This window comes from Mustela erminea, chromosome 11 (genome assembly GCF_009829155.1).
Source record: "Mustela erminea isolate mMusErm1 chromosome 11, mMusErm1.Pri, whole genome shotgun sequence".
Taxonomy (NCBI): Eukaryota; Metazoa; Chordata; class Mammalia; order Carnivora; family Mustelidae; genus Mustela; species Mustela erminea.
The window spans coordinates 46989448-47000446 of record NC_045624.1 but is presented as its reverse complement, the minus strand read 5'-3'; the positions used below and the strand labels follow the sequence as shown (position 1 = coordinate 47000446).

Sequence of the window (10999 nt, the reverse complement as noted above, 5' to 3'; positions counted from 1 at the left end):
TTTGGAGCCTAGCTGGTCAGAGAAATCAAATGCAGCACCTGTTCTGAACAGAGGGGTGTCAGTGATGGATGTTCAGGGAGTTGGGTCGCTGTTACATCAATTTTAGTGTGTCAGTTGAGTTTGCCATTAAAATCTGAAACCAGCTGCGGTGAAAGATCAGCCTTTGGCTGGGGAGTTTTAAGCATCAGTAATTGCTATCAAACTAGCCATCCAGTTAGGATAGAATGTGCTTCTCTTTGGTTAATAAAAACCATCGAAGAAAATATATTTGTATGTATGTGTGTATACAGTGGAATTCAAGGACCAAAGCAAAATTTGAACAGGAATCTATTAATTTAGAATTTTATAAGATATTTATTAATAAATGTTATTTTGAAACATTCCATTTGAACAGTATTCTTCTGTAGGATCTACTTGTTTTTAAAGTATTAGTTCATAATAAACTACTCTAGTTGTGTATATCTTCATTTTTCAGGGTTTCAAATGGCTGTTCTCCATCATATGGTGGAAGTATTTTGCTTAGATCTCTGTGCATAGAAATTTCAAGGATTTTTATTGCTCTGTGAGTTATTTTTTAATCTATGTTCTGAACGGTTTTTTAAAACATTCTTTTCTCTTTTTTTTCTTTTTTTTTAATTCTTAAAGTAAGCTCTTTCCTTTAGGAAGCAGAGTTCGGCTAAAGGGAATCAGTAACTATAACTGGAACAGCTTTCTTATAAAAGTGTAGGAACTTCATCTCTGCTTCTCTCCACCCCACCCGATTTCCTAGAATGCCTTGCACTATTCAGCTTCCTTAGTGCTCTCTTTGTCCAGTCCCAAACAATGTGCCGTAGCTTTAAGCCATTCAAGTTCCATTATGCAGTATATCTGAGAAGGAAAAGGAAACAACCCATTTAAATTTGAATAAAACTGTGCCTATGCGAACAGTAGCAATTTAGAGTCTCTCTTCTGCTTTTAAAATAATTTATATTTTAAAATTGCACTTTAGCTTTTTCAATCCCTGTTTCTCTGGTTCTTTCTCAAAGACCCTCCCTTTCCTCAGACTTGCCTTCTGCTCTCCTCTTTCGACTCCCCACCCTTCCCCTCAGGCTCTGAGCTGCATCATTTAAAATACTTTACAGAATATTTGCACCAGGTACATGTGCTTGTGTTCCTTAGTAGCCTAGCAAAGACATGTTCCTCATGTCAGCCTAGATGAAGCCTGCTACGAGAAAACTAAGAAGAAGAGCCAGTTTATACTCTTTAACCCTTTATTCATAGCATGTTTAAAAAAAAAAAGTTATATTATGCAACAGATGTGAGGCAGCAGCTAAGCTATACTTAAGAATTTTCTATCTCATCCTCCAAACCAAAGTGTCCTGAATGAGCCAGGAGACTTACTCTTTTGTGCACCATGGTGCATGTGGACTGTGGTCCAGCCGTCGTCTCTCTGAGGCTGCGGAAGTAGTAGTGGCCCTATTTCATTCCTGGGTCTCAAAAATACAATGTTGCCTTGTGACATAATTAGGGACAGCACCTGTGTTTTACAATGATAATCTGAGAAAGGACAAGAAGACACTGAGCAATAAACTTACCAGTAAAATTCAATACCAAAACAAAGAAATGAAAACAAAAACAAAAACCCTAACTCATGATGTTGTGAAAGTGAAAAAGTGTATGTCCACTCAAAATATTTTACTATTTCTTGTGGAGTTTTTCAGTGATGTAATGCTTATAGCCAAATTGCTTAAAGAGTGTTTATATATTTTTTTCCTTATAAATTGTCTATTTTTTAAAAAAAGAAACTATTTACCACAAGTTGAAGAGGGGGGTAAGGCCAAATTGCCAGCATTTGTTAAATGATTAATATTCTTAAGTGGCACTCTGATACGTTTCCAAGCTTATCATCAGAGGGGAATCAGTAACGATTAGCTCTTATATTTCGCCCAACTTATAATATGTAGCTCATTAAAAATCAGGATTTAGAAAGCTCTTCATAAGCCATTTAGAATTTCCTACCTTGAGTTTCATATTATAGAACTTTCTAGGATTTTTTGAAAAAGAGAATTATTTTAGCCTCAGGACTGAGAATGTGGAATCTGAATAAATTAGCTTTAACTATATTGTTAAAATCTTATGCACAATAAGCTCATTAGACTCTAGTTGGCTCCTTTAGAATACCAATGCCATTGACAGGAGAGAATGGAAGGTATCAGCCTCAGCCGTGCTGCAGTGGAGGGAGCTTCAGAGAAGGGGTCCTTTCTAACCAGCCAGCCAGTGGAAGAGAAGACCTACTCACCCTCTTTCCTTCTACATTCTGCTAAACACACCTGCCTCAGAGAGAGGAGTTCTGCATTTTGAGGTTTGGCTAAGAGAAATGATAAGCTTGAAATCTCCCTGGAGAGGACCTGGGGTTTAGGATCTTCTGAAAAGGCCCAGAAAAATGGCTCTGTTCAAACACAACGTTCTAGGACAATTGGAATATAAATATTATCCAAAACTAGAACTTAAAAAAAAAAAAAAAAAAGTTTAGCCTTGTGGAAAATAAGTGCTAACTAAGGAAGTCCCCCCCCCCCAAAAAAAAGGTGCTGTCACTTTAAGTTCTGGACTGGGGGGGTTGTTTGTAATTGTAAACAGCAAAGCATTTATGTTTGTCTGTCTATTTGTAAAGCAACCACCTTCCTTACTGGAAGGAGAAAAAAAAAATGGGAGTACATACATGTAAATACTTGCTACAGCATTTAATATGTTCAATTTTATGTTAAGCTTTTTGTTGCATCGTGAACACATTTATTGTTACCAATGGACAATGAGTTCATGAAGACTGTTCAACTAGGTCAGATTTTACATCTCTTTCGAGCAAGAGGAGACAAGATTTTGTGCATTTGTACAAATGTTAATAATATCACTGCAATTCCAATATAATAAAGCACTCAAATGCAAATAATACATGTAACTTTTGTATGATGAAATTCGGGTTTGGGGATAATGGTATCTGTTCTGCACATGGTCTCATTCCTGCCTTGTAACTCAAGGCTTGGTCTTTCAGGGTTACGATTCGCTAGGGACAGAAGGAGGTGAGATTTTCTCCTTCCTAGACCACCACTGTGCTCCCACTGCCTCCTCCATCCAACTTCCCAGTTGAGGCAACCAGTCTAACACATTCATAGTGGGTTGGCAACACAACTAAACTTTGCTTTGGGGCCAACAGATTTTAGCATTCAAGAAGAACAGCCAGCATAAGTTCATGTTCAAGATGTCTAGGAGCCAAGAAACACATGCTGGCCACTCAGGTAATCAAATCCTGGAGTTCTCTCCTTGGCTTCCAGAGAAGTCCTAACTAAGGTCTTAGCCCCTTTAGGTATGCACTCTTCAAGATAACTCCCTCCCTTCCTTCCCCTTCTTTCTTTCCCTCTGCTTCTTTCACTAAATGTCTTAGTCACTCTTCTCTTTGCCTTACATTCAATGTCTGATCCATCAGCGTGGCCAGAATCGAACCACCACAGATCTCTGACTTTACTATTATAGCTTTGTCCAAATTACCAACACCTCTCACCTGGATTATTGCAACACTCTTCTAACTGGCAGCCAGAGGGAACCTTTGAAAAGGGAAATCAGACCGTGTCCCTCCACTGCTCAAAACCCTATAAGGACTTCACCCCTGGTCCAAAGCAAAAACCAATTTCCTTACTCCGGAGTCTGTAAAGGCCCTCTGTGACCTGCCCCCTCATTAATTCCCTGAGTTCATCTCCTCCGATTTTCCTCCCCTACCCGTCACCTCTCCAGCTCCACTGATACGCCCGAGATTCCTCAAACACTCCCTCTACCCAGAATATTCTTCTCCCAAATGTAAGCATCACTTCCTCATCTGCCTCCCAACTCTTTAAGCCTTTCCTGACCATCCTATATAAAATTACTCCACCTTCAATTCTCGTTCTCACCTGCCTAGCACAGATTTTATTTTCTATAACGTTTACCAACCTCTAACATAACTTTTATTTTTTTTTAATTGCTGTTATTTTTTTTTTAATTGTCTCCTTTAAGTAGAATGTAAGCCCCACAAGAGCAAGGGCATTTTCTGTTTCGTTCATCCTTATGACCCAAGATCTAGAACACAACACAATGGGCCCACAAAAAACATTTGGGGAATGGATAAGCTTTTGTTTCCTTTCTGTCTTCTTTCTTGATCTCAGAACACTCTAACCCAACCACCTGGTCCTGTGGCTGCAACAGTCATATTTTAAAATCAAGTACCAGGATGTGTCATCTGACACATAGCCCTACAGGATATTTGAAATTGGGACAGAAACAACAATTTGGGTGGAGAAGATGACTGCTGTTCTAATGGTAATCCCATCTGTTACATTTACATTAGACCACTCACTACACTCATAGTTCCCAAGAGAGTCTTTCTAATGCCCATCCCACACTCATTTGCAATTTCAAAGCCATTACTATTGGTTAAAAAAAAAAATTGTTATGATCCCACATTTATACTTTGAAGATAGGCAGCTCTAATCTCCATTCCGTTTCATCCCTTTGTCTCTGGAGCTTCGTAATGTCCTTTTATCTTACACTCGTTATTGTGGTCAGTTATTGGTTGGTCCCTGGATCACATTTTAATTTTGCATTACATATTTTCTTATCCAACAAAAACAGTGTTTTATCAACACAACCTGCCTTGTGGTTTGGAACCTAAGTATCTTCGCTATGAGATCATAAAACTCCAAAACACAATGAGCCCCCTTTTCAAAGTAATTGAAAACAAGACACTTTGTGAGATCTGTTCTCATTGCAGTAATGCTGATTTTATCAAAACAGGCGTGAAAATTAGGCCTCAAAAGAGAAAAAACAATATATTGATTTTTAAAATATAGAGTCTGGCTTTAGGCTTGCACACTTTAGAAGCTACATCTTTTAACAACTATAGATGGTTTTTCAAAATGACTGAAAGGTTGGATCGATTATCTCATCTAAAAAATAGTAGCAGGGCACCTGGGTGGCTCAGTGGGGTTAACCCTCTGCCTTTGGTTCAGGTCATGATCTCAGGGTCCTGGGTTTGAGCCCTGCATTATGTTCTCTGCTCAGTGGGGAGCCTGCTTCCCCCTCTTTCTCTGTCTGCCTCTCTGCCTACTTATGATTTCTCTCTCTGTGTCAAATAAATAAAATGTTTTTTAAAAATAATAAAAAAATTAAAAATAGCAGCTAGTAGACCTAGAAAAATAATAATAATAATATTGAAAATGGTCATATTTAAACCTGGAAAGTAATTCGTAAATCTTTTAGTAACCACTAAGTTTCATTCTATCTGTTGTCAGGTACTGTGTCTTTGCTTGTATCATATTTCCTTGTACCGACCGGAAACTGAATCACAGCATTGTCAGCAATCTTCCATAAATCAACATAGACCCAGTGCGCTATAAAAGGTCCCCTATAAGTCACTTGCACTTCCCTGAAAGAGAGCTGCCTACATATTTTTTAAATGAATAAAAAAGGAAGATCCTACATTCACATTTCTTTAATTCCTTCATATAAGCAAGAAAATAGTTCTGAGTATCTGAGCATGATTGTATACACACAGGATAAATCTGTGATCTACTATTACTACATTTGCATTATCTTAAATGAGCACTCTTCTGTTAAGTTGGCTTGCTGACATTGATCAATCTTAAGAGAGAATTTGCTTAAAGAAAAAGAAACTCTGCCAAGGAGGCTTGAGTGAAGTTGGACTTCTAAGGATGTAAGAGGTCGCTCATGGAGCCCAGCCAAGGTACTGTAGCAACTATCCCAACAAGTCTGGAAAGTCATTAAAATAGCTCATCTCTCTGGCTTGTCTGTCTCTCTCAGGGCTGTATCATTCCTCATTCTGTTCTGTGTCTGCTTCTCTCTCTCTCTCTCCCTTTCTCTCCATCTCTGCAAACTGGTGTGTGTACTCACTTAACTTGTTTCCATGTGGGCCCATCATTTCTGCTCCAAAATGACAGCCTCAGCCTCCAGCATATCTTTGGTTTTCTAGTTCAAACAACAACATCAACTCAAGTCTCTATCTTTCTACTCTGATTTCCCGGAAGAGAGCATCTCATTGACTGGATTGGGTCAGGCATTTAATCCTAGCACAATCAACTGTGTCTAGGAAAGTGGGGCTGCATGCTTTGAAAGCTCCTACTTCCAGGGGCAGAACTGGATTTCCAAAAAGGGACTGAGGAGAAAATGATTGCTAAAGGGAAATTGTTGTTCTGTCTCAAACAACTTGTAAAAATGTAGTCATTTACCCTTAAAATATACCAAGAGAAAAAAGTACAGAGAGGAGATAAATGTGAAGATGGGCATAGAGCAGATGTTAAGAAATGTTTGTTGAATGAATGAATGGTTAATGAATTATCGTTTTATTTGAAAGCTTGGAATTGAAACAAATAGAGTATCCACTAGAGATTAAGCAAAAGTAATTTTATCAAGCTAAAAAATTTTCTGGATATTATGGCTCAGTTGGTATAAAAACTAACCAACAAAAAGAGTGAGAATGATTTTAGTTTGTCATGTTTACCAGGATTTCCCATTCTCTTGCTTTGAGCTAATTATACTTACACTTTCCAAGAAAGACTATTGCTATATATTTTTTTAATATATAATCTCCATACCCGATTCCAGTGTCTTTGTGTTTGTAAGGATGTCAGCATAATGTCTCCTAGGTGAGGTTAAGAAACACTCTTATGGGGCACCTGGGTGGCTCAGTGGGTTAAGACTCTGCCTTCAGCTTAGGTCATGATCTCAGGCTCTCTACTCAGCAGGGAGTTTGCTTCCTCCTCCCCCTTTGCCTGCCTTTCTGCCTACTTGTGATCTCTGTCAAATAAAAAATTAAATCTTTAAAAAAAAAAAAAAAGAAAGAAAGAAACACTCTTGTCTTAAAACTCCCTCAGGTTAGGGGCGCCTGGGTGGCTCAGTGGGTTAAGCCTCTGCCTTGGGCTCAGGTCATGGTCTCAGGCTCCTGGGATCGAGCCCAGAATCCCAGGAGCATTGGGCTCTCTGCTCAGCAGGGAGCCTTTCTGCCTGCCTCTCTGCCTACTTGTGATCCCTCTCTGTCAAATAAATAAATAAAATCTTAAAAAAAAAAACTCCCTCAGGTTCTATGATAACAAAGCCTTTATGACAAGGAAACAGGGCAGTTTTTATCAATAAGCCTCCAAGAAAGCAAGAGAATTGTCACAAAGAAGACTAGAACAAGAGCTTAAAAGAATATAACAACCTGAAGTCAGAATTAAAAATTCTTCATTTTAATACCAAATTGCCCATTTCTTTCCTACATGACCTTAAACAAACACAGATTTCTGTTCCTAACTTATCTCCTTTGTCAGTATAAACACACATGGAGTAAAGTAGGAATTATTTCTGTGGTGTCTATCTACAGAATTCAGCCTAATACCACTACCACACATTTCTCTGGAAATTTCTCTTCCCCCTTTCTATTATCTGACTCCTCCAGGATATTCCATGGCTCAGCCCTCTGGCCATAGCTTCTTAGTTCAATACTCTGCTCCTAACTTCCAAGGGAACAGTGAGCCCCAGCAACGAGATACTTAGATGGGAGTCCTAGAGAGTCGGTCTCTTCTTTTTTCTCTCTCTTTCTCTCTCTCTCTCTGGTAGCTTAGAATAAAAAATATGCAAAAATTTAGGAGCTACCAGGATCCAAGTTTCTGCCAGGTAAGGGAACTCAGTCTAGAGCAAGAGAGAAATAAAACCAGAGGAGCAGAAGCAGAAGCAAGAGGCAGAAAGAGAGTTCTGGAAATAATTGTTTCTTAATGGTTCACTGCAACCATGCCCCTCCTCCCAGCATGGTCTTACTGTCAGATAGATCCAGGTCCGTCTGAAAAATCTTGTCTTTTGCTTGAGCTAGTTCAGGGGAGGGTCTCTTGGAAGCAATAAAGGTCTAGTTAATGCTCTATTCCTAAAGCTACCATAAGAAACCACTTGAAGGACTTCTTCAGCTTTTTGAGTGTCTACCATACTGATGGAGGAAAGGAGATGTCACGTCCCCAGCCAATCCAAGCAGATGCAGCTCATTCTCATTCCACACACCAGGACATTATGACATTTGAATATGCGTTGGAGGTGGCTCCCTAGACCTACAAGCTATATGTATTGAAGGACATCCATACTATTTTTCTGCTTAAGGAAAATCTGCAAAGCTAGCATTGTATTTGCCTAGAAATGGAACTGTTATAAATACTTTAATGAATGGATAAAGAACTCTAACGTCTTTCATTCCCCATATGTCCTAAGGTACATAATAAAATGTTTGTGTAAGTAATAATTTTGACTGCAAATAATGGACAACTTGACTTTCAGTGGCTGAAACAAATAGGGGTTTACTTTTCTTACATAATAGGAGTCCTAGAGTTAGGACTCTTGGCACTGATCTGGAAATCAAATGATGTCAGCCCCAGCAGCTCTACAATAGTCTTGACCTCTCCATACCTCTTACCTCCTGGTTACAAGATGGCTGCTGATACTCTAGAGCACATCTCCAGTCAAGGTAGAAAGAAGGCAGAATGATCAATACCAGGCACACTACCTATTGTCCTTTTTTATTTGGAAAACAATACTATCCCAGGACCCCTCTTCCCCTGGTCAATCCATATTTACACTAGCTAATATTAGGTCATCTGACCACTCCTAGCTTTAAAAGAGGCATGAGAGTGAGAAATAGGACCATCATGCCTTCTTAGAACCAAGTTTCCCAACTAGTATGCTGTGTTGCATAAGGCCTCTGGGTTACAGGTCAGCTACAGTAAATGGATCTCATCTCCTGGTGTAGCAGGGCCTTCTGACTGGCTGTCTCTGACTTCAAACATGGTCCTCCAGAACATCTTGCAGGATGGCCTGAGAGAGTGGTGTCCAATGACATACCCCGTACTCCCTTCAGGTGGTGAGCACGGGAAGTAGCATTTGGCTCTTGCTGACCATGTGCTGAGCTTGGCCACGGAGTCAGGCCCTGGAGCAGCAGGCACAGAGTCTGCAGTGGTGTGCAGGGACAAGTGGTCTGGGGGCTGTCAGAGAGGGTTCGAGAGCAGGTGTTCAAGGAAACTGCAGAGCCTCAATTGTGACTGGGAATCAGGGAAGTCAAACAGGGGCTCCTAGTAGGACCAAGTCTTGTTGACTACTCCAATTTCAGCCTTCCCCTACATCAGAAACTTCCGTCCATGTGCAGTTGCGTACCATTTTGGTAACAGCCAACCTACCCAAGGCCAGGTGTGGTCTGAGGAAGCAACACATCATGTTTCAGTAGTTTCCAGTTCACAGAGCGCTCTCGCACATTCCCATTTACATGTTCTGCAAATCACAGCTTCATCATGATTTTTAGATCCTTGGTATGAGAAGTTTGGATTTAGAATACATTCACTTTATTACAGAAAACTTTAACATTGTATCTGTCAAAAGAATGTTAGACTTCAGCTGTTATAAATTTTGAATTGCTATAAATGTGGTTCTAGTTTTTTTTTTAGTCACCAATTTGAATAAGCAAAATTGTGATGACTTTCATGAATTTGAAGAGATTGTCCAAAAAAAAAAAAAAAACCCCACTGGAGGAGAAATTATATTTAATCATTTCAACCCTGAAATCTGATTATTAAAATTTAGGTTTGTGGATGCAAACTTGAGTTTCTCATTAAAAAAAAAAAAAAAAAAAAACTGGAAAATATTTTATTTGGGAATTTTATCCAAATTTAATAATTCATTTCTTTGTAATTTTTTTTTTACTTTTCTTATCATAATTATATAATATACACAAAAAGTATACTGGTTTGTTTTCTCCAAGCCCCATACTGATGCCTCCAAATCCCCTCCAGGTTAGCACAGAGAACTGTGCAAATTTAATCATTTTCCATGTGTCAAGTCATGAAAAATGTTTTGAGGCACTGGCTGAGACCTACCATCCATTCCCAGGGGTGGACATGCCACCATCCTAAAGGCAGCGAGGTCATCTTTTGCAAAGACATGGAGAATGAATGGCAGCTGGGCAGCCACCAGCATCCATCCGCCACAGTGCTTCTAAGTTTCCATTGTATTCATTTCAGGGCATTGAGTAATTGTGTGCTTATTTCCTTAGCTCTCATTTAAAGGTATGCTAAGACTTGGCCCCCAGTACAAAGTAATTAAGTGACGCTTCTCCATGCACAGCTCCTTTCTCCAGATGTCTTGCTGTATGGTTCAATTACCTTAATAACAACATTACAGAATAACTCCATTTTGAACAGTTTTTTTTTCTTTTTTTTGCCAGGCATAAGCCAAGCCAAGCATTCTAGCTGAATTGGGATGGCCACATTGTTTGGTGGTGTTCTCTTGCCATCTCCCAGCCCCTGAGAACAAAGAGTTTCGAGAGGAAAATTCCTGGTGCAAAACCCATCTGCATCTCATGAGGGGAACTGAGTCTGCCTTGATCACCTTAAATTTTGTATTATCTATGGCTCTCCTTCTCACTTTCCTACCTGCCATTTAATTTGCCACACATTTATTTAGCACATATGCTGTGCTAGTGATGAGGGAGCAGAAGACAAGCTGAGGACAAAGCAGACACCCAGGTGTGCTAAAATTAATGGAAGGGAAGAACAAATAGTTCACTAATAGAGATCACAGTCCCTCAGGAAGGCGCCTCCCTCAGTTTACAAATGTCCTAGTGATTTACATGGAGAAAGCATTCTTATCAATAGCCTAACTTCCAGAAACCCATAGATTCAATTTCATGGAGCCCTAACACCACCCTCCCCTCCATACTGATGTAAGATACAAAGGCAGAAGGAAGTAGATAAAATTAAGTGTCCTAAAAAAAAAAAAATTAAGTGTCCTTATAACCTGCAGCCCATTGATAAATCCTTGAGGCAGGCTGACTATAACATTCCTCCAGGAAACTCCCAACTGTCTTAAAGTTACTGCTTTGCTAGAGAGAAAAACTACCTTAGCTTGGCCATAGCAAGGTCTCCAGGATCTTGTGAGTCCTCTTCAGCATATGAAAGTCCTTTTGAAA

General features: G+C 39.5%; 1 protein-coding gene and 1 long non-coding RNA gene across 4 annotated transcripts in view; one reads left to right on the top strand and one right to left on the bottom strand.

Annotated features, from left to right (window-relative positions):
• Positions 1-1772, top strand: part of CREB5 (cAMP responsive element binding protein 5) — a 403227-nt gene extending 401455 nt beyond the window's left edge. For all 3 annotated transcript variants that reach the window (XM_032304276.1, XM_032304274.1, XM_032304277.1), the window contains one exon: positions 13-1772. The gene's annotated coding sequence lies outside the window, so the exon portion shown is untranslated. The remainder of the gene's footprint in view (positions 1-12) is intronic.
• The window catches only part of LOC116568686, a 47802-nt gene that overhangs the window by 28931 nt on the left and 7872 nt on the right, over positions 1-10999 (bottom strand). The gene's annotated exons all lie outside the window — the stretch shown is intronic.